At 64.2% G+C, this 6,825-nt stretch overlaps 1 protein-coding gene across 1 annotated transcript in view; it reads left to right on the top strand.

Annotated features, from left to right (window-relative positions):
- The first annotated feature begins 201 nt into the window (after window positions 1-201).
- The window catches only part of RIPOR3 (RIPOR family member 3), a 53,344-nt gene continuing 46,720 nt past the window's right edge, over window positions 202-6,825 (top strand). The window contains exon 1 of the mRNA XM_055139755.1: window positions 202-410. The gene's annotated coding sequence lies outside the window, so the exon portion shown is untranslated. The remainder of the gene's footprint in view (window positions 411-6,825) is intronic.

Here is a 6,825-nt window from a genome sequence, read left to right as displayed (position 1 = left end):
GGGGTGACTAGAAACCGCCCCGCGCGCCCACACGCGACTCGGACGCCCCGCGATGAGTCCCGGGGAGCGCGGGACAGTGAGCCGCGGCCCCCTGTCCCCCTGCCAAGGGCGGGCGGGCGGGCGGGGAGGGGCCTGCGGCCGCCCCGCCCGCTGGGGCCCGCGTGGAGCTGTCCCCGGCGGGGCTGGAGGGACACCGCGGGCAATCGCGGGGCGCACAGCAGGGGCGGCATCCGGGCCAGGGGGCCCAGCGGGCGGCTGCCCCGGAACCCTGACGCCGCCTGATAACCCCCTTCCCCGCCGCGCCGGCCGCCCCAGGAAGCCGGGAGAGGGTCCCCGGGGGCAGATCTTCCAGAGGCTGCCGAGCCCGCTGGACGGACAGAGACCTGAGTGACCCCGTCTCCTGCCCCATGGTGAGTGCCCAGAGACACGGGTCTGGGGCAGGGGGAGGAGAGCTTCCAAGGGCGGGAAGGACCTAGTACGCCCAGAGCAGTGGGGACCCCCCGCGTTGAGGTACAGCTGGGTCCAGGATCTTGCTGTGTGTCCCTGGGCATGTTCTTGCCCTCTCTGTGCCTCCAGGGGCCCAACTCATGAGAACACAGTGCTCCTTGCGGGACACTGGTGCTGATGCCCCTTTTGTAGAGCGCCGAGTGGGGGCACTCGAGGTTCCCAGGGGTCCTACAGCCCACCCACCCCCTTTTGGCACACAGCCTCACACAGCTGGTCCTGGGCAGAGTTGGTGGTGCCCGCTCTTGGGCGACAGCCCTCCCGCGCCCACCCCGTCCTCATCGCGTGACCAAGTGGTGGTCCCTGGAAGACCAGGGCCGAGGGGAGGCCCCCCTGTGTGTAGGCAGCGGGTCCCCTCAGTGACGGCAGCTCCCTGGGGTTCCCCAAGAGGGTCCAGGAGGGTGGGGGGAGGGTGGCGTGCGTCTTTAAGGTGGGGGGGAGGGTGTGTGCATCTTTAAGGTGGGGGGTCGGGGGAGGGTGGCGTGCGTCTTTAAGGTGGGGGGTCGGGGGAGGGTGGCGTGCGTCTCCAGGAAACTCTGTTCCAGTTTCATTTCGCCTGCAAAAAACAAAAAAGAAAAAAAATCTGTTTCAAATCACTCGGGTTCTCCCCGCCTCCTCGGCAGGGCCCGGCCCGAGAAAGCCCAGCAGACCTCCCGGCGCGCCCAGACAGCGAGGGGTTAACTCGGCAGGCGGCGAGTGCTCAGGCCAGCAGGAGCCCAGAGAGAAGAGGGGCTCAGCCGGCATCTCCCTCCCTGACACCGCCAAGGGAGGTCGCTGCAGGGCTGCAGCGGGAGGGAGCCCACCCCCAGGGTGCCAGGCCACGGGGCAGACTGGAGGTGGGGGGGAGCAGCACCCAGATGGGGTCCTTGCTCTTCTGGAAAATTCCATCCCCGGATGGATCTGTCGGGCGGGCGCCGACTTTCTTTCCAAGCCCCCAGCCCGGGGCTCCCGTGGGAACCAGAGGGTGGTCCCGCCTCCCTTGTGGGGTCCCCTCCCCCTTGTCCCAGGCACCCCGTGGGGGGGCCCCAGCACAGTCAGGGGCCGTTGGGGCGAGGGGCCCCAAGAACCTGCATTCCTGGTGCCGGCGGGAGCCCTGGGCTTGCAGGGCTTACAGTGCTCCCGGCCGGCCTCACTTGCAGGTAGCCCCCGGCCTCAGTCGGCTGCATGAGTGATGCAAGCCAGACGCCGGCTGGGGGGCGGCCCCTTAGCAAGACCCCCGAGCACCCCCCCCCCCCCCGGTTTCTTCCTGGAGTGCCAAAGGCGTGTCGCCATATGCGGCCTCTTCTCTTTTTCTGCTCCTGCTGTTTTGAGCCGAGGCCCCTCCCGCGCCCCCCCCCCCCCCGGCTCCCCCACTGGCCAGTGTCCCTGTGAGGGCAGAGGGGACCAGAAACACCCTCCTGGGGGCAGCTGGCCTGCGTGAGAGCCACTGGTCAGATGTCCAGGAGTTTGGCAACCCAGTGGCGAAGTTGCCAGGATTTATTTATTTATTTATTTATTTATTTGCTTTTTGGGTCACACCCGGCGATGCTCAGGGGTTACTCCTGGCTCATGCACTCAGGAATTACCCCTGGCAGTGCTTGGGGGACCATATGGGATCGAACCCAGGTCGGCCGCGTGCAAGGCAAACGCCCTCCCCGTTGTGCTATCGCTCGGCCCCAGTTGCCAGGATTTAAAAAGAAGTTTCTCATGGGGCCGGAGGGACAGCACAGCGGGGAGGGCATTTGCCTTGCACGCGGCCGACCCGGGTTCAATTCCCAGCATCCCATAGGGTCCCCCGAGCACCGCCAGGAGTCATTCCTGAGTGCCAGGAATTACTGGCAGGAGTAACCCCTGTGTGTTGCTGGGTGTGACCCAAAAAGCAAAATAAATAAATAAATGAATAAATGAACAAATGAAAAGAAGCTTTTCTGGCTCTGCCGACACCCGAGGCCGGGGCAGAGCAGAGGGACGAGGGGCAGCTGCGTTCACCCCCAGCCTTGCTTCACTCCCCCCTTTTAACATTGTTCTGGGGCCTTCGTCCGGAGGTGCCCAGGGCTTCCTCCTGGCTCAGGGGTCACCCCGGCGGGTCGGGGACCACTAAGGGCTGCCGGAGACCAGGCCTGGCTGCGCGTGTGAGGCGAGCACTTTACCTGAGCACTCTCTCTCCGCCCTGGCTTTCCCTCCTTAAGCTTGGTTTCTCTTTCATTCACAGCATTGTGGACTTTTGAGGTGGGGGGTAGAGCACCTCTGCTTAGGCCCCATGTGCCGCCCCAGAGCCCAGGCCCTGCCCTCCCCTGCCCTCCCCTGCCCTGCCCTCCTCTCCCCTCCCTCCAGCCACGCTTCCCAGTGCCCTCGGCTCCTGGGCTGTCTGGGGCCTCTGTGTGGGCGAGACTGTGGGGTGACGGTGCCCGCAGGGGCGGGTCTCTTGGCGGCCCGGGCAGCGCTGAGGCGCCAGGCAACCGCGTGTTCTGGGGGAAGCTGGTGGGTCTGACACAGCCCTGAGGGGGGTCGGGCCTTTGATGCGTGACGGCCTTGCGCCTTGGGTTAATCCTGTCACCTCCCACAGCCACGCGCTCAGGGGACCCCGGAGGATCCGTGTGTCACGTGTGAATGCCATGCCCAGAGGCCCACGTGTGCGTGCACACACACACTCACATACACACACTGACTCACACACACACTCACATACACACACTGACACACACACTCAATTACTCACACACACTGACACACACTCACATACACACATTGATTCACACCCACACTCATATACTAACACACACTGACACACACGAACACACACACTCACATACACACTCTCACATACTCACATACACGGACACACACTCACATACATACACTGACTCACTCACATACACACACACTGACTCACACACACATACACACACTGACACACACTGACATACACACACACTGACACACACACTCACATACACACACTCTCCCTGGGAGAGTTGGCTGTTACAGCATCATCCGTATACCACAGTCCATCAGCCCAGCTGCTGGTGTTCTGTACGTATGTGTGTGTGTGTGTGCACGTGCACGCGTCTGCATATGTGAGTGTGAGCCTGTGTGCATATATGTGTGTGCATGTGCATGAGTGTGCATGTGTGCGCACACATGTGCGTGCACGTGTGAGTATGTGCCTGTGTGAGCATGTGAGTGCGTGTGTGCATACGTGTTTGTGCATGTGTGTGCATGTGTGCATGTATGTGTGTGCATGTGCATGAGTGTGCATGCGTGCGCACACATGCGTGTGCACGTGTATGTGAGTATGTGCCTCTGTGAGCATGTGAGTGCGTGTGTGCATACGTGTTTGTGCATGTGTGTGCATGTGTGCATGTATGTGTGCATGTATGTGTGTGCTCACGCGTGTATAAGCTCCTGCTGTGCTTAGCCCTCACCCCAGGGACGCTTGCCCAGGCACCAACCCCAGAAACAAATCCCTCCACTTCCTCCGCTCCCCTCCCACCAGCAGCCCGGCTCCCGCTCTTCCCGGGGTGACAGAGACCCGGGGTGTACCCACGGCTCTCCGTCCACCACACGCTGACCCTGCGCTCCTGCCCTGGCGGCCCCGCGCACCCGCCTGCCTTCCCGTCTGGCCTCCGTCCTGTCCCGCTGCAGCCCGAGCAGAGCCACCCCTGGACCGGAGCGGAGGAGGACCCGGCCAGGCCCGCGGGCAGTCGGGGCGGCTCGTATTCTTAGCAGGCCCCGGAGCCAGGTGGGCCCTTTCCAGCCTCCCCGAGCCAGCACGAGAGGAAAATATTTCTCATTCCCTAGCTCGCTTCTCCTGCAGCGCGGCCGGGAGGGGCCCGGGGGGCTTGGCAGCAGCCGGGCCGGAGAAGGGCGCCCGTGCCACGGCCACGCCAGGAGAAGGGCCTCGTGCCGCTGGCCCGCTGGGCTCCGCAGGGTGGGACGGGCGCCCCCCGGACCCCCACTCAGGGGAGCGAGGGGCAGCCCCGAGCATCTGAGCCCCCCGGGGCCCCTGGACACTCCAGGGGGACCACAGAGAAAGTCGCCCCAGCGGGGGTGGGGGCGGGGCTCAGCGCGTGAGACTGGGGCAGCCACTAGAATGGGCCAGGGGGGGCTGCCCTGCCGGGGCGCCCGCTCCTCCACTCACGCGCCTCTCTGGTCCTTTTGACTGTTGGACTGGGCCCCTCCGGACCGGGGCGTGGACCAGCCTGGGGGAGGCCCCGGGGGTCCCCGTGTTCCCTGCATCGCCAGGTGCGGCCAGTGAAATGGGTGTATTGGAGGCATGCCCTCCGGTGGAGCCCCCTGACCCGAGGTGCCCAGGTCAGAGCTGGGGGGCTCCCCGGGGGCACTGGGCTGCCCACACGCTCACCGCAGGGGTCGGCTGCTGCTCTGTGGCTTGAGCTTCCTCTGAGCCGGGGGTCTCGGGGGCTGCAGCCCTTCTTGTGATGTGCACGCTGTCCTCTCTGTCCCTCTCTCACAGTCTGTCCCTCTCCCTCTCTCCCTCTCTCCCTCTCTCTCTCTCCCTCTCCTGCTCTCTCTCCCTCTCTCCCTCTCTCCTTCTCTCCCTCTCTCCCTCTCTCCCTCTATCTCTCTCTCCCTCTCCTGCTCTCTCTCCCTCTCTTTCTCCCTCCCTCTCTCCCTCTCTCCTTCTCTCCCTCTCCCTCTTTCTCTCCCTCTCTCTCTCCCTCTCCTGCTCTCTCTCCCTCTTCCCTCTCTCTTTCCCTCTCCTGCTCTCTCTTCCTCTCTCCCTCCCTCTCTTCGTCTCTCCTTCTCTCCCTCTCCCTTTCTCTCTCCCTCTTCTGCTCTCTCTCCCTCTCTCCCTCTTTTTCCCTCCCTCTCTCCTTCTCTCTCTCTCCCTCTCTCACTCCCTCTCTCCCTCTATCTCTCCCTCTCTTTCCCTCTCCTGCTCTCTCTCCCTCTCTCCCCCTTTCTAACTCCCTCTCTCCCTCTCTCCTTCTCTCCCTCTTTCTCTCTCCCTCTCTTTCCCTCTCCTGCTCTCTCTCCCTCCCCCTCCCTCTCTCCCTCTTTCTCTCCTTCTCTTCCTCTCTCCCTCTTTCTCTGCCTCTCTCTCCTCTCCCTCCCACTCACCCTCTCTCCTTCTCTCCCTTTTTCTATCTCTCCCTCTCTCCCTCTTTCACAGTCTCTCTTCCTCTCCCTCTCTCTCTTACACATTCTCTCTTCCTCTCTCTCCCTCTCTCTTCCTTTTCTCTCTCCCTCTCTCTCTTCCTCTCTCTTTCCCTCTCTCTTCCTTCTCTCTCTCTCTCTGTCTCTCTGTCACTCTCCCTCTCTCCCTCTTCCTCTGGTCTCTGTTCTCACCTTTTGTTCCTTTACCTCCTTTCGTCAGGTTTTGGGGTCACATCCGACAGTGCTCTGGGCTTGCTCCTGGCTCTGTGCTCAGGGAGCACTCCCGGGCAGCCGTCTGCAGTGCTGGGATCAAACCTGGGAGCCGTGTCCCACCCGCGGTGCTATGTCTCCGGCTGCTCCGTTTGTGACTTTAAGCCAAGGGCTTTCAGTGATTTCGCTGCGGGTGTGGGGAGTGGGGAGGGGCTGCGTGTGGGGGTGTGGGGGTCCTTTCGGGGCTCGAGCCCGGGGCCTGGGTCCTGCTCCACTGCAGAACCACCCCGCAGGCCCCGTGCGTGTCCTCACCTTCTCTCGGGGCCTGCTGCGGCCTGAGCAGAAGACCGGCCGGCCGCGGGGGACACAGGGGACAGGGGGACACGGGGACGGTCACGTGAGCTTGGCGACAGGCTGCACCTGGGAAACGCGCCCTGGCTGGACGTTCCCGCGAGGGGGCCCGGGGCTGCCCGTGCACGGCCCTTACGCTGCCAGCGCATCCTCAAGCACGCGGGACTGTCCCCAGCGGCCTCCCCTGTGGCCGCCCGCTCACACGCCACCACCACCACGTGGCTCTCGCCAGATGTCTCACTTCTTGCCACTTGAATGAGTGGAATTTCCCTCCATCTCCCACGGCGGCGCCCGGGACAGACGCCACGAGCCCCGGGCCCCCCGCTGAGATCCCCCGAAAGCAGGAGCGGGGTGGGGGGGGCCCCAGTGGATCCTCGCGTGGCGACTGCTCCACGCATGTGGGGCTGCTCGGTCCTCCAGATACGCGGAAAATGAGGACCAGAGAGGGAAAGTCACTTGCCCCACGTCACACAGGAAGCCTGTGGCGGGGCAGGGCCGGGACTTGGCTGGGAGTTGGGGTCCGGGGCTCTGTCCCTCCCTTGGCTGTGTGGGGTCGGGGTTTGGGTAGGGGCGGCTCCTGCCCGCGCCCCCAAGCCTCTCCAGGAGGCGCCTGGCGGGGGTGGGGGGGACGACCCATGCCCCCCAAGACAGTGCTGGCCGACC

The sequence above is a fragment of the Sorex araneus genome, chromosome 5 (assembly GCF_027595985.1).
Source record: "Sorex araneus isolate mSorAra2 chromosome 5, mSorAra2.pri, whole genome shotgun sequence".
In the NCBI taxonomy this organism is placed as follows: domain Eukaryota; kingdom Metazoa; phylum Chordata; class Mammalia; order Eulipotyphla; family Soricidae; genus Sorex; species Sorex araneus.
The sequence above is the reverse complement of the archived record's forward strand: the minus strand, read 5'-3'. Positions and strand labels throughout refer to the sequence as shown.